The sequence below is a fragment of the Pleurodeles waltl genome, chromosome 6 (genome assembly GCF_031143425.1).
Source record: "Pleurodeles waltl isolate 20211129_DDA chromosome 6, aPleWal1.hap1.20221129, whole genome shotgun sequence".
In the NCBI taxonomy this organism is placed as follows: domain Eukaryota; kingdom Metazoa; phylum Chordata; class Amphibia; order Caudata; family Salamandridae; genus Pleurodeles; species Pleurodeles waltl.
In genome coordinates this window covers 203,938,539-203,959,605 of record NC_090445.1, presented here as the reverse complement: position 1 = coordinate 203,959,605, position 21,067 = coordinate 203,938,539, and the positions used below count along the sequence as shown (strand labels likewise).

Here is a 21,067-nt window from a genome sequence, read left to right as displayed (position 1 = left end):
ATGTGTCACAAACCCCAATGTCAGCCTTTAGTCCCATATAGTTACTGGAAGTAGAGTTGTATCAGTTGGGTCCTGGAATTGACATCTCCCCCTTCTCCATCATCACCATCACTCTCCTCCCCTCTCTGAGGAAACTGGTCAGGACATACAGCACCCTCCACCTCCAAGAGGGGGATAGAATTTCTCACTGCCACGTTGTGCAGCATGCAGCAGGCCACCACTATTCTACACACCTTTTCAGGCCCACTGGCCAGGAAACCCCCAGAGATATGTAGACAACGAAATCTAGCCTTCAGGAGACCTATTGTGCGCTCTATCACCCTCCTAGTACATCAATGGGCCTCATTGTAATTCCTCTCTGCATCCATCCCAGGATTCCTCACTGGTGTCAGGAGCCAACGCAAGTTGGGATAGCCAGAATCACCTAAAAAAAGGTGCAATACAGAGTAGTCTTTGTCAAGCCTCTGAGTCAGACAGCCTGACTGTCTGCTAGGTGGCAGATAGTGACAGGAACACTTACCTATGATTCACCCACTGTCCTCTTGGAGCTGTTCCATGTTCTGTGGCACACTACTGTTCCTCAGCACAAAGGAATCATGGACTGAACCTGGGAACAAACCATTTACATGTGATATATACTGGTCTGCAGTACATACCAATTGGATGTTCATGGAATGAAAGTTCTTTCTGTTTCTGTACACCTGTTCACTGACTCTTGGGGGTATGATCAGTATGTGTGTGCCATCTATGGTACCGATTGCATGGGGAATGTTTGCAAACGCATAGAAGTACAACTTGATGGCAGGGAGGTCAGTACTTGGGGGAAACCTCACATAGGACTGCAGGTGTCATACAAATGCATTTAGAAATCTTGTCAGTACCATGCTGAACATTGGCTGTGAAAATCCAGCACCCATGCCCACTGTCACTTGAAATGAGCCCATGGCCAGGAAATGGAGTGCAGAGAGCACCTGCACTTCAGTAGGGATGGCATGCTGATTACGATTTCCCAGAGTTAGTGCAGGATCCAGTAATGCACAAAGTTCAAGAATAGTTGCACGGTGAGTCTGTAACTGATTATGATCTGACGCTCCACCATGGTCTGCATAGCCACAAGTTGTCTGTATACCGATGGTGCCATATGTAGCAAAGGTTTTTACCCATTCTGTGTCTATGGGAAAAAGTGTTCGTACATATGGCCCTAAATGTGCACTGCGTACTTGATTGTAGGGACTCATAAGTTAGATAGGCTTGACAGATCTTCATCTACACCTTAATGGGGGAAAAGTGTTTGTCATGTGTGGTTTTTGTAATGGTCACATGCATAGGTGCTTTATGTGAAAAATAGGGCCTGCATTGTGCACATTTCTTTTTTATAGATGCGTAGTTAAAGCCCAAATGTCTGACCCTGTAATCCAGAACTGTTGTTGTGGAAGTGACCTCATACCACTAGTGGTTGATGTAACAGCGTAAGGCGGTGTCTACTGCCGTTCCCACCATCACTGGATAACATGGATGCAAATGGGGAATCCTGGCGTATCATGATCGCCGCTGGCGGTGACAGTGCACACCGCCACGGTACATACGCAAATTCGTCATCCCAACTTCACTTGACTCCCTAATCTCGTGCGAACAGGTACTCCACTGTGTGTACTGCTGTGTCCTGCCTCTGGTCATGGAAGTGGCTCATGTTGCAGGGAAAAGGGCCCCGGCCTTCACCCAGGAGGAACTGGAGAGACTAGTGGATGGGGTCCTTCCCCTGTACGCCAAGCTTTATGGACGGCCAGAGGTACAGGTGAGTCGGAGTTTGGGGGGCACTGTTTGGGTGGAATGGATGGTGTTGTAAGGACATATGTGTGCACCTCTCAGCCTGCATGGGCTATGGTTAATAGCATGCTGCGCGCATAGGTCTGACAGTACTGTCCGTCCCATAGTGGACGTATAGCCAGCTGTACCTATTTTGCAAGTGCCTGACCTCTGTGTTCCATTTCGGTGTCACCCTTTTAGGTCAGCGCCCACCATAAGAGGGCACTTTGGCATGCCATCGCAAAGGACGTACGGACCCTGAGGGTCTACAACCGGCGGGAAGAGGTGGGAGGACCTGCGGCGCTAGGTGCGAAAGATCTGTGAGGCCCAGCTGAGGAAGTCCTACCAACGTGGAAGGGGTGCCCGTCAGGCACTGACCCCCCTCATGCTACGCATCCTGGGGGTGCCTACCCAGACCTGGATGGGCACTTGAAGGCTGCACAGCAGTCACAAGGGGGTGAGTACCCATGTCACAATCTTAACCCTTGATGGATGTCTGTGTGTGCATTAGGGTTCATGCTGCTTAGTTGCAGGGACTCTGACTGTGGTTCAGCTACATGATGACCCCCATAGAGTGTAGGGGTGTCTTGGTCAGGTCTCCTAGACGTCGGGTCCTTAGGTAGTTCAGGGGATGGGTGTAAAGAAGGGTTCTGGTGAGTAGTCGGGGCATGGGCATGGTGAACGGGGCTGCCTGTTGGGGGTGTCTTCTGGGTGGGTGTAGGTCTGGCCACTATGTTCACTCCTTTCAGCTATTTATAAGTGTCTCTCCTGTTTTGTTTCCCCATCCCTGTTCTCTTGTGTTGTTTTTGTACATCAGCAACATCTGACGAGGGAGCTGAGGCACCGGCAAGTGGGGAGGCAGCGGCCCATGGATCCTCAGAGGCAGAGTCATCCGACGCCAAGGGGACTGGTGGGTTGGGGAATGAGGCGAGTACCATGGGGGAGGCAACTACCACTGGAGGTAGTGACTCCGATACCTCCTCCGATGAGGGCTCCCCGGTGGAGGCGGACCCTGGTGGCCACACCATTACAGTGACATCTTCCGCCACCCCCATACCATCACCGCCCTCCCTTTTGCTCCCCACCGAGTTGGCCGTGCCCGCTCACCCAGAAAGGTGGGTGTCTCCTTCGCCCCATGCACCTCTTCCCCTCCCCAGTCATCCCTGCTTCCCTCACAGAGGAGGCTATTGACCTCCTGAGAACCATCTCTGTAGGGCAGACAACCATCGTCAATACCATCCAGGGGCTAGCATCAGAGATGCAGCAGACAATTGCCTATGTGGATGGCATTCACGGTGCCGTGTTTGGTCTACAGAGATCTTTTCAGGCTCTGGCCTCCTCTTTGACGGCAGCCAGTTTCCCTGGTCATTCCGTTCCCCCTCCAACCTCCTCTACCCCTTCCAGCACCCCACTCCCTTCGCCCGTCCAAAGCACACAATCTGACACGCAGTCAAGCACATCAACACACTTCTAAACACAAGCACCACACCTCCCACCACAAGCATTCACACAGCCAACATACACATGCACACACAGCAACATTCACTTCACCTAGTGTGCCCACCTCTTCCGACTCCCTGTCTGTCCCCTCTACATGCACGCCCTTATGCACTGCACCTTCAGACACTGTTGCTGCTCCTCTTTCTGCAGTCACCGCAATAGCAGACATCCATATATGCACCCCAGACACCACACCTGCACTCACCACAACTACTGTAGTTGACACATGCAGAACACTCACCAGACTTGCAGACACCCACACAATATACGTCCACATTGGCAGCCTGTCTTCTCCCGCTGTGTCCACCCCCCCTCCAAAAACACACAAACACACCAAGACAACCACCCATCACACATCCACCACACCTCAGCATACTGTCCAGTCACCTGCACCCACAACACGCACCCCTACACCACTTACGTCCACACCCTCTGCCTCCACTCCCACACCCTCATCCAGGCCCAACCCAATTGCTCTGAAAAAACTTTTCCTCTCCCATGCTGATCTCTTCCAACCCACTGGCTCACTCCGTCTTGTCCCTAAGCGTGCACAGCTCCTTGCCCTTTCCACTCCTTCCACTTCACAGCCCGCCCCTGTCCGCCCTTCACATTCCCGTGCCCCTTCCTTAGAGAAGAAGAAGCCCTGCACAGAGCCAAGTCCATCTGGCTCCACCCGCTCGAAACACACACCCCCACCTTCAAAGCGCACGTCCAAGTCCCACCCCTGTCGCAAATCCCCAGCCACACCTCCCCCTTGACCCGTTCCGTGAGGTGCCTGAATGCCCCATTGTTGCCCCATTAGGTGGAGTACCGTGCACTTTTGGGAGTCAGGTTGGGGCCATTGTGGCCCATGGGACTTCTTGCAATACGGACTGGCCATTGGCCTTGTTGGAAATAGTTGGCTCTGTGAGCTGGAATAAATATTTATGTGTGTCCTGTGTTTTGACGGCACACTCCTGAACCCTGGTCTTTTGTTTAATTGTTTGTGGGTGTGGGGAATTTGTATGTACTATGGTCAGGTTGGATTTGCCTTGTGTCGGGTAAGTACCTCTTGTTGTGAGGTGTATGGGTTGTGCTGCTGTGAAGGGTTGGGGGAGCGTTGCAGGGTGGGTGGAGTGGGTGGGTATGTAACTGTGCCCTTTCCTCCCTTGTTTCGTAGGCTGCGGTACTTACCGTTGTCATCTTCGTCGGCGGTCTCGGTCGTGGAGGTATATGGCAAGGAGCAGGGCTGGCAGCTCTCTATCCATGTCTGCTTTGGTGCGTTGTGTGGGCCTCCGGTGAGTGTTTCCTTATATTTGGTTCATTTCCGTCTGCCCTTGCGTGGCGGTGGTTCCCGCCCCGGAACTGGCAGTGGCCTAGTGGTTCATTATTCGAAGAGGGGGTTGGGCCTTTCTGTCGGCCTGTGGGCGGACTCTGCCGTCGTCGTTGGCACTCCTCTACTGGCGGTGGGTGGTTTTCTGGATGCCTGTGTTTCAATTGGTTTATTATTTGGCGGTCTGGACCGCTCCTCTGTTGCCGGTTTCATAATGACCACCTATAACTGGAAAAAGTTAAGACGTTTGTTTAGTGCGAATGTGATCAGAAGATGACTCTGATCAAATGAAAAGACAATCGTGAAGGCAAGTGAAATCTACTGCTAGAAAGAGTGAGACAGGACACTTGACAAGGGTTGGTAGGAATTTCAGTAACAGGAAAGTCCTTAGATTCTTTCAGAATTGGAGGAGGGATGAGGGGAATCCCAGGTGGAGGGTTAGATCAATCCAAAGTTTGGGTTCATACCAGTAAAAAAACGTTTTCATGCGAGCTCTTGGAAGTTCGAGGTGAGTCGGGCCAAACCTTTTTGCAACATAATCTTTAGTGGATGATCTGATGGCTTTTTAAATTAATCAACAAGTTTAGAATTTGATGCAGCCTGGTAGTGGAAGATAGTACATACTCAAGTGTAAATGGGTGATGTGTCATATTTTCTATGGTTGGTGAAGGAAGACAGGCTTAAGTAATAATTCATACCAACGTAAAACGCCTTGAATTCTTTCATGTCACACTATGGACATTGCCGGAAGATGGAAGCATGGATTCATTTTATGTGCATTCTGGTGTCTTGACCCCAAGTTATCTTTATCTGTAATGTAAACCTTTTTTTCATAAGACTCACATTACACTGCATTTTTCCCAAGGACAGTATCCATGATGATTGTGTTATACTGGTGTGCTCCAGAGTGTACACCAAAGAGTAAGCCCAACATCACTACATTCATTTCTGAGACTAGCCTTAGAAATTGTGCTAGTAGGGGAGCATGAAAACCAAACACAATACCTTCTTAATTTGTTTAACCACTTCACACATTAGTTTGTTGCCATGTCTATCAACCACCAGTTCTACAGATTTACATCAGCATCGTTTTTAAAGAGAGCATTGATTTGCCCTGGCTGACCAAATTCTTATACTTCATGGCCAGGATGGGACACCTTTCAAAGGTTTTCAAAGGAGTATCCAGGCAATATCTCTAATATTAATGATATGTCTTGGCTGGATGCTGCAAGTGTCAGTGTGTGTAATAGTCTCGTGAAATGCTGGTGGTGTGGAGTGCATTTTTGTGGGAGTCTTCTGTTGCTACCGTCATTTGGAGTGTACTGAAAGGTGAGCCTTATAGCTTGCTGTCAGGACTGCAATTACTGTCTTTTCGACTTCACTGTCACTTTGCTATACTGGCAACTAATCTAAGCAACGTTTACAGAGTGCAGCATTAGGACATTCCCTTTATTATAGGGGATGGGAATTACCCTGTTCTGTATAGTGTGAGAGGTCATCTGTCCTGGATGAGGGTCAAGTGATGCGTCTCCAGTGGAGTTAGCCTTGAGGGGTGGCATATGCCGAATGGCATTAAGGGGGTCATTACGACCGCGGCGGTCTTTTCGCCAGACCGCCGAGGTACCGCTGTGCTGAAGACCGCCAGTGGTGGCGGTCTTCCGCGCCGCGTATTATGACTGCTGGCAGCCCGCCATCCTTTTTCGGACGGAAAGCCGCCAGCAGCCATACTGGTGGACGGCGGGAAAGTGGAGGTTGCTCAACCTCCACCGCCACGTCAACAGAACACCGCCCACTGAATCACGTCCCATGATTCGGTGTGGCGGTGTTCTGGTGACGGTGTTCTGGTGGCGGAGCTGCCCCCATGGATCCCGTCCCTCCCAGAGGATCAACGGACAAGGTAAGTTGATCGTCTGTTAGGGAAGGGGGTGGGGGGGCGTTGTGTGTTGTGTGCGTGCATGGGGGTGTGTGTGTGGGAGTGTAGAGGGGGTGAGTGAGTAAGTGTATGCGTGCGGGGGTGTTGTGTGTATGGGAAATGTGTGCGGGTCGGACGGTGTGCATGTCTGTGTGTATGTGTGCGGGTATGTGTTGTCGGGGTGTATGTGTGCGAGTAGGGGTGTGTATTTGTGCATGTTGGGGGTGTGTGCGTGTAGGGTTGTGTATATGTGCATGTTCGGGGTCAGGGTGGGGAGGGGGGTTGTGCCACCTTTGGGGGGTTGCACGGGGGTGGGTGGTGTGGGGGGAGGATTCGTTGGGGGTAGCGGGGTGGGGGAGACCCCTATCAGTGCCAGGGAAGGAATTCCCTGGCACTGATAGTGCCTACCACCATGGATCTCATGGCGGTTCCCAAACACCCGAGATCTATGGCGGTATGCTGGGTCCTGATACTGTCAGCGGTCTAGTGATGACTGCCGGGCTGGAAACCGCAATCTCCAGCCCAGCGGTCTTCACAGCCATGGCGGTCGGAATGGTGAAGTGGCGGATGACCGCGGCGGTCATAATTCCATTTTTTTTTCCTCCGGCCTGTTTGCGGTCTTACCGCCGCTTTACCACCGACCGCCAGAATCGTAATGAGGGCCTAAATGTTCTAGAGTGGGTGTTGAAAGATACACCCTCCTGTGTAGGTTCGGTTACCCTACATAGGGGGTCATTCTGCAAGCAGCACCGCCATGGGGATTCCGACCCCCTTACCGCCAGCCTGGCTCTGGCGGTTTCGACCGCCAGAACCTGGCTGGCGGTAACGGGTGTCGCGGGGCCCCCTAACAGGGCCCCACCAAGATTTTCAGTGTCTGCCAAGCAGACATTGAAAATCGCGACGGGTGCAACTGCACCCATCGCACCCCTTCCACTCCGCCGGCTCCATTCGGAGCCGGCATCCTCATGGAAGGGGGTTTCCCGCTGGGCTGGCGGGCGGCCTTCTGGCGGTCGCCCGCCAGCCCAGCGGGAAACTCAGAATAACCGCGGCGGTCTTTTGACCGCGCAGCGGTATTCTGGCGGTTCCCGCTTGCGCCCGCCAAGCTCAGAATGACCCCCATAGTGTTGTAGCACAATATTGCACTCGAAATATTGACCAACAGATATACTGTGACCATATTATCGACTTCAAAATATTATCATAGAAGACTTAACAATAGTAAATACACCCTTACCTTTATGATAGTTGATTGTATGGTTACAATATAGCTGCAAGGTTGCGAGGCACTCTGTGCTGTGAGGATTTAGAGCTATCCCTCGGTGTGTAGGTTGGGAAATACCTGGGTTGATATGCAGTGTTACGTATGGGTTGGTGCTGTTGAAGAATGCTGCAGTCCACAGGGCGGTGGTGGTGGTGTAAGGAAGATGCAGCCCATAAGATGGTGCTGGTAAGTGAAGGTGCTGGGATTAGGACACTACTGGTTAAGGATGGTGCTGGATAGAGAATGATAGTGGTAATGAAAAACGCAGGCTGTAGGATAAGGCTTGTAAAGGAAGGTTCTGGTTGTTAGATGATGCTGGTAAATGAAGGTACTCGGTATCAGATGGTGCCAGTAAAGGATGGGGCTGGGTTTAAAGGAAGGCTGAAAAAAATGATGTTGGGTATAGGATGGGGCTGGGGTCGGACTGTCCTATAAGGCAATCAGGCAGTGCCTGATGGGTGGTCTGACATGTCAGTGTTTGGGCTGGTGTTTTGGCTGTTTGGGAGCCTGGGTTATGGTATGTTTGGTCGTTTTTTGTTGTTGAGTTCCCTGATATTATGCAAACATTGAATGAAGCAAGCTCAAATGCAAGCAGGTCCCTATACCATGCAAAACACTTGTACAGGGTGTCTTTACAAGTTCTTTTATGTTCATGCCCAGGCCTATTTTTTCCAGTTCGACCCAGGCCCTCCTGAATGACTCAGTCATCACAACCCCCACCTGGACACCTGGAAATATGCCACAGTAGTGCCCTTCGACGAGAAAGCCTCAGCAGCCGAAAGACGTTAGCCAACTACTGGCCTTTCTCCCTACCTCGCTCCTAAGGCCTGGAATGACCTGCCCCTGCACAGTAGAGCCTCCTCTTCTGTTCTTGAATTCCTCAGCCCATACACCTCCTGCTTCAGGGCCAGGATACACCCTGGGGTGAGTTTTGCATTATACAAATGCACATAACTTAACATAACATTTTGAAAAGTTCTCTAATACACAAAGTCACTTTTTTAGCTTTCTAATTCACTAATGGGGGACACTTTTATTTTGGTGCCTGGGTCTATTTTCCTGTCCCAGTCTGATCCTGGATGGGGCTGGTAGAGGAAGGTGTAGTCTATAGGCTTTTGCTGATAAAATGTGCTGTGTGTAAGATTGTGTTGGTGACATGAGGTCCTGGGTGTAGGATGGTGCTGATAAAGGCTTGTGCTGGGGTGCTGGATATAGGAAGGTGCTGAGAAAAGGAGAGTGCCAGCTAAGAAAGGAAATGTTAAGGACAGTGTTGGTAAATGAAAGTGTAGAAAATAGGAAGGTATTGTGAAAGAAAGGCCCTGGGTATAGGTTGAAACCTTCTAGTGCTGGTGCTGGCAACGAAGCTGTTGGGTATAGGATGGTGCTGGTAACAGAAGGTCCTGGGTATATAAAGTGTTTTTTGTAAAAGGAGATACTGGCTATAGGAAGGTGCCAATAAGGGATAACGCTGGATACAGGATCATGCTGGTAAAAGAAGGTGCTGGGTAGAGGGTGTGCCAGTAGAGGAAGCTGCTGGGGATAAAATGGCGATGATGAATGAAGCCACTGGATATTGGTTGGTGCAGGCAAAGGAATGTGCTACTAGCATATAGTGTCTATAGGATCATGCTGGTAACATGAAATGCTGGGTGCGGAACAATCTTGCTAAGGCTGGTGCTAGGGTGCAGGCTATAGAAGGTGTTGACAAAAAAGAGTGTTGTGAAGGAATCAAATCAAATCTAATAAAAAAACATGTATAAAGCGCGCTACTCACCCGTGAGGGTCTCAAGGCGCTAGGGGAGGGGGGTTACTGCTGCTCAAAGAGCCAGGTTTTGAGCTGCCTCTGGAATGCAGGGTGGTCCTGGGTGGTCCTGAGGTTGGCAGGGAGGGAGTTCCGTGTCTTGGCCGCCAGGTAGGAGAAGGATTTCCCACCTGCTGTAGTGCGACAAATGCGAGGGACGGCGGTGAGTGCGAGGTTGGCGGAGCGAAGTTGACGAGTGGGTGTGTAGAAACTGAGGCGACGGTTGAGGTATTCGGGTCCCTTGTTGTGGAGGGCTTTGTGTGTGTGGGTGAGGAGCTGGAAGGTGATCCTTTTGTTGACGGGTAGCCAGTGCAGGTGTCTCAGGTGAGTGGAGATGTGGCTGTTGCGGGGTATGTTGAGGATGAGGCGGGCGGGGGCGTTTTGTATTCGCTGAAGACGTTTCTGGAGTTTAGCGGTGGTTCCTGCATATAGGGTGTTTCCGTAGTCCAGGCGGCTTGTGACGAGGGCGTGGGTCACAGTTTTTCGGAAGGCACTGTTGAGGATGATGCTTGTTAATGAAAGTGTATGAAATAGGAATGTAATGTGAAAAAAAGGTCTTGGGTATAGGAAGGTGTTGATACAATGCTCTGGGTTTATGATGCTGCTTTTAAAGGAAGATGCTGGGTACAGGATGGTGCTGGTAATTTAAGGTGCTGGGTTTTGATTGGTTTTGATAAGGGAAGGTCCTTGGTATAGGATGGTACTATTTATAAACCTTTCAGGAAATAGGATCTTCCTGGCAAAGAAGCTGCTGGGTACGGAGTGGTGCTGGTAACAGAAGGTGCTGGGTAGAAGCATGATGGAGGGTGGTTCCGATAAAGGACGATGCTGGGTATAGGACGATGATGGTAGTGGATGGTGCGTGTATAAGATCATATTGATACCTGAAGGTGTTGGGTGGAGCGTGCCCTAGTGAAGTAATGTGTTGCATATAAAATGGTGATGATGAAGGAAGCCATTAGATACAGCCTGTTTACTTCAGTGGAACAGAACGATGAAGATGATTTTATAAACATAAGCATGGTGGTGGGTTTGCTATTAAAGTTCTTTGGATATGGCATTGGCTGTGCATTTGTCTTCAGCATGAAGCTTTTCTACCCAATCGTAGCGTTTTATGTCCTATGGACACCTACACGTAGAATCTTCTTTGCCCAGAACCATGGCCGAATCCATGATCATTCAATGTTTTGAGTACTAGACCAATTTTGATGCCATGAAAGCTTCGTGCAGCTTAACAAAGCCCCTGAACATTTCGCTACTTTAAGGTATAATAATTAGATCCGCTATGAGCTTATTTGTAAAACTGGCAAACTAATATCGCTGCCACCCCCCTCCACGCATAAAAAATTCCATCAGCACGGTCCTTGGCATGTGCAGGTCTCACTCTGGCTTTCCATTACCACACTGGGTACAGAGCCACAATACTTCTTCACATCATAAGCTTCTTCCTGTTTTACAGGCTCACATCAAGGTATGTGACTGAAAATATTCCGGCCTTTCGTCTCCAAGGCAAGAAACAACACAGCAACGCAAGCCCAGAAACAAAGGACCGACCATCTATGGCAATTAAGTGATTACTGAAATTGCAAAATCAGGCCTTCCCTTAATGAGCGGTTGTCTCGGCACTGACAAGAAGATGGGAGGAGGCCTCTAATTCCGCACATTGCTATTTTTGGCATACACGCAGACTGTGGTTGTGTGAGACACAGTGGCACAAGGTATGTCAACCAAACAGCAAAATAACCTAAACATCAAATTTAGTCCAATAAACACTAGTAACCCGAATTATGTAAACGAGGGAATGCACTCTTGAGATCCCAACAGTGGGATCCTCATTTCAGAAGGGGCCGTGCAAGTGTCTGCATCCCCTCCGGTAATACCAAAGTGCCTCGAGCACAACAAGCGGGTGCACTTACACGTTGCACCCACGCCACTTTGTCAAATATGCCCAGATAATATTAGGAATAAATATGCGAAATACACAAAAGCAGCCCAAATGTCCATGCTAACCTGGGAAATACATGTAAAACAATGACAATGGTTCACACAGAGCTTATTTAGCTAAAAAAAAACACCAATTGAGTACATGTTAGCAGGAAAATGTACTCACGGGTGCTTTACCCGTGAGAGGAAATAACAGGCAGATGAATAATCAGGATATGTGGGGCAATAGATCGTCACTGTTAGGAAAGAGGGCTCTGTCCTGACAGTGATGGTCTATTGAGACCACTTCCAAACCCTTCTCCGATTGTGGCGTTACTCTGGGCTGCTTTATTTAGCCCCTTGCATCATGGACACCCATCTACCTGTTATTTCCTCTGACGCGTATAGCAGTCGTGAGTATATTTTCCTACTAACTTGTTGTACTCTCTTGATGGTTTTTTTAGCACTTTATACGCAGTAGTTCACAGACTGCTTGGGTTTTGAATTCACTTCAAGTCTCCTGTTCCCAAAGGCTACCTATTAATCCTGATGAGACCCTCCTATCTCTTCATGAGTCGAAATGCAGTCAACACTGTTTACAAACAATCCTCCTTATATGTCACAACAGTTGTGTAGATAGGCAAGTATGTATCTGGTCTAATAGGAATTAACTGTGTGATTGTTTGCATACCAACATACTTGGGATTCTCACCGCTGGTTTCACTTATACGTTTTGTTGTGGTTGTTGCTCACGTGTGGGCCACTTTGCACTTATCGTGTTTAAACATTCATCTCATGATGCGATTTATGATGTAAATAAATGTGCACGGTTGCACTGGAAACCTATTGGATTGCCATGATTCTATACTATAATAGTTATAATAATTTTGCTGTTTTTATCCAATAATTTCTTGCTAAATGAGCTCTGTGTGGACCATTGTCATTGCTTGTACAGATAATATTGTGCAACATATTCATTGCTATACCCACTATATGATGAGTTATTGCAAAACATTTGAATCAAATGTGGTCTGGTCCAAAACTTTATAGCCTCAGCAACTGCACATATCATCCACTAAATGGTAGATGGCTCCTGACCACCAAGTCCGCAAAGTACTGTGGTTCTCAAATTCAAATGAAATGCCCTCACAGGAAAGATGCATCAGAAGAACACAATGGACCACATTGTAATCACAGAGTATGCAGTTTAAGCTGAACAGTAAGACACATGATTTCAAGCTGCAGGATAAATAGATAGTACTTACCAGACACAGCAAATTAGACACAGCAAAGTCAGTGTTTATCCATTCTAAGTTCTGCATGTCACAATGAGGCATAACACTTGTGATTGACATATTGCATAGAACACCTGATATTTTGCCATTTTTACCAATTTAATCCAAACAATTTGGACATGTTTTCCTGGTAAACCGTGTAAAGGGAAAGCTTCACTAACCCCAGAATCATGATTAGCGCGTAAGCAGTGATTTGCACACATATTTAAAGCCCAGCTTTCACCTCTAGATACAAAATGGTCATTGTATAGCCCAGATCTGGTGTTGCTGATGGCTGAGTATGAAGTTCCATTTCTGATCAGTCAGGAGATTGATGTAGGCTTCATGGAAGATGTAAAACTCCCCACAAATTCACACCATTTGTTCACAAAGAGAGACTAAGGGCCTGATTCTGACTATGGCGGACGGCGGAGGCCGTCCACCATAGTCCCGCCGCCAAATGACCGCACCGCAGTCAAAAGACCGCGGCGGCCATTCACACATTTCCTCTGGGCCGGCGGGCGCTCTCCAAAAGAGCGCCCGCCGGCCCAGAGGAAATGCCCCTGCAACGAGGACGCCGGCTCAGAATTGAGCCGGCGTAGTTGCAGGGGTGCGACGGGTGCAGTTGCACCCGTCGCGTATTTCAGTGTCTGCAAAGCAGACACTGAAATACTTTTTGGGGCCCTCTTACGGGGGCCCCTGCAGTGCCCATGCCATTGGCATGGGCACTGCAGGGGCCCCCAGGGGCCCCGCGGCACCCCCTACCGCCATCCTGTTCATGGCGGGTTTCCCGCCATGAACAGGATGGCGGTAGGGGGTGTCTGAATCCTCATGGCGGCGGAGCGCGCTCCGCCACCATGGAGGATTCCCCCGAGCAGCGGAAAGTCGGCGGGAGACCGCCGACTTTCCGCTTCTGACCGCAGCTGAACCGCCGCGGTCAGAATGCTCGTGGGAGCACCGCCAGCCTGTTGGCGGTGCTCCCGTGGTCGGTGGCCCTGGCGGCCACCGGCCGCCAGGGTCAGAATGACCCCCTAAGTGCTCCTACAAAACATCAGTGATCTTGATTGCAATTATATAACAAGTGCACTGCAATAAGAGTGAAAATCTGCCAAATGATGATCATAAAATTATTGTTCTTCTTCTTGGGTATAATGTTGAGGCTGAGCCAAGGATAGGTAGACCCCTTCCTGTCCTGCTGATAGATAACCTAGTAATATAATGTGATCTGAAAGGCACAACCTTCTATAACAACAACTGAGACCACCTTAATCTACTTTTCTAGTTTTATGCAAGTCAAACTGTGTTTATTTGGTCCACTACGTGGATCTTTGAAAGTAAATTCCTTGAATAGGAATGTGGCTGGGTAAAATATTAATAAAATGCAAAATATAGGTTGGTTGAAAGCAAAATTCAGCAACAGAAACCAGGCTGGAAACATGTATAAAATAATGCAAAATATACATTCTGTAGCGGACACATCACACATTAAAAATTATTAAAACTCAGTTCATATTTGAATTAATACCATAAACCCTACCTTTTTAAAATACTAAGGGGGTCATTCTGACCCTGGCGGCCGGTGGCCGCCAGGGCCACAGACCACGGGAGCACCGCCAACAGGCTGGCAGTGCTCCCACGAGCATTCTGACCGCGGCGGTTCAGCCGCGGTCAAAAGCAGAAAGTCGGCGGTCCCCCGCCGACTTTCCGCTGCTCGGGGGAATCCTCCATGGCGGCGGAGCGCACTCCGCCGCCATGGGGATTCTGACACCCCCTACCGCCATCCTGTTCATGGCGGGAAACCCGCCATGAACAGGATGGCGGTAGGGGGTGCCGCGGGGCCCCCGTAAGAGGGCCCCGCAAAGTATTTCAGTGTCTGCTTTGCAGACACTGAAATACGCGACGGGTGCAACTGCACCCGTCGCACCCCTGCAACTACGCCGGCTCAATTCTGAGCCGGCGTCCTCGTTGCAGGGGCATTTCCTCTGGGCCGGCGGGCGCTCTTTTGGAGAGCGCCCGCCGGCCCAGAGGAAATGTCTGAATGGCCGCCGCGGTCTTCTGACCGCGGTGCGGTCATTTGGCGGCGGTACCTTGGCGGACGGCCTCCGCCGTCCGCCAAGGTCAGAATCAGGGCCTAAATGATGTTACAATACGAGAAAGCCTTTCAACTTGAAAACCTCTTCTACTTCTATCACCCAAACCACAGTTTAATGATACATTTAGATATTGCAGTTACCAATAATTTCTTGTATTAATATTTATAAAAACACCACAGCACTGTTTGCCCTTTTATTCTGGATTCTCATGCAAGTAGGTTCCGGGTTGTAGTTTCTATTGCAATGCTTTCTTTGGCTCTTGGCTATATTCACAACAATGGAATTTATTTGTCCACGTTGCTTCTATCTGTTTCGTCTGGTCCCACTATATCCTGTGTCCCAAGTCTTTTGGACTTCTATGGCCTTTTGAACACTGTACCGGTTACAGCGGGGGTTTATTAGTCAGTAATGGTTTATCCATGGGATGCTCAGTTCCCTGCCTTCTTCTTGTGACACTTTTGAGTTTGGACCCCGCGCTATTTGCCTTTCCTTCACCACGTTTTTGACAGTCTAGCTACAAACTGTATGCCGGTCACAGCCATGATTGTTTTTTTTTGTTTTTTTTTATACTTGCCCTTAGTTTTCACATGCTTTGACACTATGCATAAGTAGGCTGAGGCCTACAAATTACGTTTTGCCTGTTGCATTTTTCGTTTTGCGATACTAAAATTGTATGACTTATATATTCAGAACCATACGGTTAAAAGTTTAAACATATCTACATGTGAGGCAATAAACCCAGATGGCGCACGTTTTTACCAAGCCCCTCTACTATTGCCGACCAGTCATCTTTCTATCTCCATTACACAGGCGTTTAATAACCAGGGGAGGCGGCATGCTGGTTAGCGTCACCGTTGACATTTTCTCGCGTACTGTGCAACTAGGCAAGCTGCGTAACACTGTCCTCTATGCCGTAGAATAATATGATTTCCTGGCATGACAGCGCCTTAGCTCTTTGCAGCATTTTTCACATCTTTGGGCTTTATTCCTTTACTCCTTTAACAGAGTATTGGGAGAACTTATCACGGTTCCTCCGCTTCGCGCCAACTTTTGAACCTCATCCTGACACACCCTAACTTGTTTGCCAGGTACACTATGTGACAGTATTTTTTCTAGCCATTAATTTGGACTTAGTGTTTTTTGCTCTGCTCGCTCGCGTTTCATTATCTTCCCTTGCTCTTAACTGTCCCTGATAGACTTGATGTACGAGCAGTAGCCAGCAGCCTGGGGCGTGTACCTCTTGACGGATTTTTTTGCAACCACCATGCAAATTCTTACAGTCCGTTTGATTACAATGCTGAGTGTTTTTCAACATCTACTACTTTAGGTAAATTTTGACGACAATTATTTTGCTGTCTTCACAGTGTGTTACCACAAGTGGTGTTGGTGTTGCCCTGCCCTCTCTCTATGACTCAGACATGGTGTTTACAAGGGTGTGCTGTGCATGGCGCTAAGCTCTGGTTTCTTTGAACTTTAATTGTTAATGGAATCTTCTGTACTGTGGATGTTTGCTTTTGGATTGCACAGGAGTGACATTTTTCGGACTTAGGTTCTGGGTCTTCTTCTACCAGTTTGTATTGGGACTTTTTTGTTTACACTTGTCATACAGCCTTGCAAAAGTTGTCAAAGATAAAAAACACATGTTGTCTGCCTGTTCAATTTGGATTAAAGATCGTATTCATCTACTGATTCACAGTTTGGACTAGACTTACTGGTCGCTGTTTCAATGACTTATGATTAATATTGTTCTGGTCTGGGTGACGCTTTGTTTATGTAGTTTGTATGTCTCAATATAGGAGACAAAGAGGAAGTATTCAGTTATTTTATCTTGATCCCCAGAGATACCATATAGATTACATACATAGCAGAGGGCTCAGCAGGGGGAAGTTCTCCAACTCTAAATTTTACATAAAGGTTGCAATATATGCAGCTACGTTTATCAAATGAAAATGGGATCTCGGGTGTCAAAGAATGATGTTCGACATCCTTTAAGGAATGTCAAGCCAGCATTCTCGGGCTTGGAATGTTTACGAAGAGTGGGAGGCAGTGTGCTTGCTAGCTGTCAGCTCCCTCATTGTTTCCTGTAGCTAAATACAATAAATCTTTATTTCACTCACTCATGCACACAGGTAGTGGATTCTTTTAGCTGGTGAGGAGGACTGACATGCCTTTCCCAAAAAAGAGGAAGGCACCCCACCCGAGAATGGAACCCAGGAGCTGGAGCCTTGTGTGAGAGTACTCAGTAGTCCACAGTGTACAGAGCAATGCCACGGCATTTGTGACAACTTCTGTGGCTGCGAGACAGCAAGAGACAACAAGAGGCCACCAATATTTTGAGCTGCAAGGAGACATTTTCAATAGTAAATTACTAGTGCGCATGCTGGATGAAGCCTTTTTTTGAACATCAACTCACAACCACCATGAGCTTGTGATGGATTGTGATCCACACGATGCGTCACATGCTGTACTGAGTGACGTGCTGTTGTGTGGTGATACTTTGCCTAGAGACCACGGCCTAACAAATCTCATCAACGCATGCCCGAAACAACACGTGAGAGCTGCGTGACTTGTCACACTGTTTTGTGGTCTTAAAAACTGTTAATCCCAGATGCATGTATTTTACAGTACTGTCTCAGTGTATTTCTTTACCGTGCATGAATTGCATACTGTACAGGAAGGAAAAAGGGGAAAACACATTCTACACTTAAGCCTACATTAAAACACTTTACACATGATTGTGGCCTATCAGCTGTTGTTATTAATCTGTGTTACTGGCCATGAAAGGCATGATTGCACCAATACCGTTTTTGAACTCACTAGGAAAGCCCACCACAGGGTGACACAACTGGAAAGAAGGTTCCAAGGTTTATGTGTAGGAAGTAGGCGGAGACATATTTGCTGCTTCTTGTAAACCGGTAGTGCTTGAGCATTGTTTAGGGTCAGAGGAATGATAGATATTCAAACATCTTCAGTCTTTGCCTGAGGAGGATTACAAAGACACAGACTGTGATGGCTATGGCCTAGCATCGCAAAAACTGGATCTGTGGAAAGAGGAGGAATGGGTAGTGCAAAGATTCAAATTTTTGTAAATGACAATTTCCTAGTAAATCAGTGGATAATGTCATAGCAGCACTTCATTAGTTGATATCCACTTGCAACTACAATGGTTTCTTAGATGAAATGTTACGAGATCAACGGGTGCAAAAAGTGTGCGACAAGAGAATATAGGAAAAACGTTTGAATACGGAGAACTTGACAATGCAGAAAACAATAGACATTGCAAAAGGGGAAGAAAATACTGAGGATGGCTTTGAAGAAAATGGCATCTAGTAACTTAGGAAGGCTAGAAAAAAGGGGTTATTTGTAAAGTATCTGTGCACAGGAACTTAACACCTGTTTCACCCGTTCTGACTGATGGAGTGGAAGTACAAGCAATGGCAGATTCGGGTGCACGTTATACATTGATTGAGGAAGAGTACCTTGATAGTTTCCTGACCCGGCGTTGAGTGCCCCTGACTTAAATTGATTGCCTACGGCACTAAGCAAATTAATTTGGTGGGACATTTTGGGGGTCCTTTAAAGTTTCAAGGTGTTAAAAACAAATTACAAAGAATACATTGCCAATGATGGATTGTGTTTGCTGGGATACCATAGCAGAGGGACTTATTATTAAGGTTGGATCACAATCACCCAGATCAGCTTCTAGGAGAATAAGCTAATGTAAATGTGTTGTTAGGTAGTACGGTTTGGCTGGAGAAATTTCCAAGCATTTTAAAAAATGAGTTGGATTTGCTCATACGGTTTGTGTACAAGATCGTGGGAGGAGTTTGTCCCAAGGCACATAAACCACACAGTGTGCCTCTAGTTATGAGAGAGCATTTGGAGAGGAAATTGCAGAGGTTGTGTGACGAGGACATCATTGAAGAAACTGTGGCTTCTGAGTGCTCAGTCCCAGTTGTTTTAGCAAAAAAAGCCATTGGTGATGAACAATTGTCTATAGTTCTTTGTGATCTTAATGAGGCTTGAGTGGACAGACATCCTCTTCCCAACGTTGGTGATATGCTACGACAATCAAGGGGGCTAAGTTTTTCTGTACCATAGATTTGTCATCAGCCTATCATCAAATTTCTTTGCATCCTGGCTCTAGGCCCCTTATATATTTTGGAAGGGGCCTACCAGTTCAAAGCATGCCATTTGGTTTGGCATCAGCTTCAGCTGTTTTTAAATGGGCCATGCACCAACTTTTCAGGGGCGAAAAGAATGTAACATACTTCCAGGATGATATTCTGGTGCTTGATGAAAGTGAAGAAAAACATAATAGTGTTTTGTATTCTGTGCTGAAAACATTGCAGGAGTGTGGGCTGACTATCAGCTTGGGCAAGTATAATATTGGTGCTGGGTATCTAAAGCCCTGGTTGGATGAAAGTGAAATGCCACCCAAGCTAAAGTTGGTGAAGGCCATTGAAGACGCTCCATCACAGCAGCACAAGGATCAACTGCAATAATTTTTAGGATTGGTGAAATATTAGTTTAGGTTAATTCAAATGTTTGCAGATAAGACCAAATATGAATAAATTAATGCTAAATTTGAATGGTGTGCAGTGTGAGAGTTTTTACAATTTAAGAGGAACATAGTAACTGCTCCAGCATTGAAACCTTTTAACACACGGGATAAGGTATTATTTGCATGTGGTATATGATGCATGTGTTGTGAGTTTGGGTGCAGTGTTACTGCAATACAGGAACATTGGTCACCATTACCTACACTTTGAGAGGTGCACACCTGACACATTACACAATAGAGAGAGAGGTTTTGGCATGCTGGTAGGGTGTGAATTACTTTAGGAAGTTTGGATGGGGAACTGACTTTGTGATTCTCACTGACCTTGGTGCTCTGGTGGATGTTTTTGCTAACACAGGCCTTTTCCAAGCTTCTTCTAGAATTTTGTGATGCGTTCTAAAAATGTTGGAATTCTGCCATGGGAAAGAATATGTTCCAGGCAAGGTAAATTGTGTTGCTGATTGCCTGTTGAGGTTACTAGAGGATATGCATGATGAAGGTGTGATGGTGAAGGGGAGTGCCTTGTGGCAAATGTAAGCATGATTATTGAAGGGTAAGTATCGCATGATAAGTGGGTTCAGGCAGTAAGAGAAGATGCAACATTGCAGGAGGGTAAGAAATATGTCAGATAAATGGCCTGCTAAGGAAATGGCATTGGATAGTGGTGAGTCTCTTTGAAATGTAACTGCAGAACTGTCAGTGACGTAATGTTAAGAGGAGAGTTATTACAGGTGCAAGCAGTGTTGAGGAGCCATATTTTTAAGTTGACGCATGAAGAGTACATCGGGATGAGTGTGACCATGTGCAGCGCAGAGTGAGAGTTGAGTATTGGCGGCCTGGGTTAGACCAGGAGTGGGAGAGAGTGATAGCAGACTGAAGGCCTGGGTCCCTTGCTCACTGTGCCACTGGATTCAAGCAAGCCTGGCTGATGAAGGGTGATGCCCTGAAACCGGTCCCAGGATGCTTGTTTCCAGTCCAGGGAGGACCTGGCTTGGCAGTTCAGGCTGGACTGTTCCCATGAGGAACAGGGTCAAGACTGATTTGCATATGGCTGTGTCCAACTTGGGGTGGCACGGTGAGCAAGAGAACAATGGATTAAACCCAGATCTGTGACTGGGGGTGGGTGTTTGCATTGTTCAGCACTCCGTCCATCATTCCTTTGTTTTGCTAAAGTTGCCCTAAGTGGGAAGGGTATGCCCAGACGTGGGTTCCTTGCTCACTGTGCCACTGGATTCAAGCTAGCCTGGCTGATAAAGGGTGATACCCTGAAACGGGTCCCAGGATGCTTGTTTCTGATCCAGGGAGGACCTGGCCTGGCAGTTTGGGCTGGACTGTTCCCATGAGGAAGAGGGTCAAGACTGATTTGCATATGGTTGGGTCCAACCCGGGGTGGCATGGTGAGCAAAAGAACGTTGGATTAAACCCACCTCTCTGACTGGGGGTGAGTGTTTGCATTATTCAGCACTCTGTCCATCATCCTTTTGTGTTTCTAAAGTTGCCCTAAAGTGGGAAGGGTATGCCCAGACGTGGGTCCCTTGCTCACTGTGCCACTGGATTCAAGCTAACCTGGCTGATGAAGGGTGATATCCTGATGCTGGTCCCAGGATGCTTGTTTCCAGCCCAG

The 21,067-nt window shown here is 47.7% G+C and overlaps 1 long non-coding RNA gene across 1 annotated transcript in view; it reads left to right on the top strand.

The window, feature by feature from the left end:
- The window catches only part of LOC138301901 (uncharacterized), a 47,365-nt gene that overhangs the window by 20,954 nt on the left and 5,344 nt on the right, over positions 1-21,067 (top strand). Inside the window, exons 2-3 of the long non-coding RNA XR_011205149.1 lie at positions 8,467-8,715; positions 11,052-11,310. This is a non-coding gene — a long non-coding RNA (uncharacterized lncRNA). The remainder of the gene's footprint in view (positions 1-8,466; positions 8,716-11,051; positions 11,311-21,067) is intronic.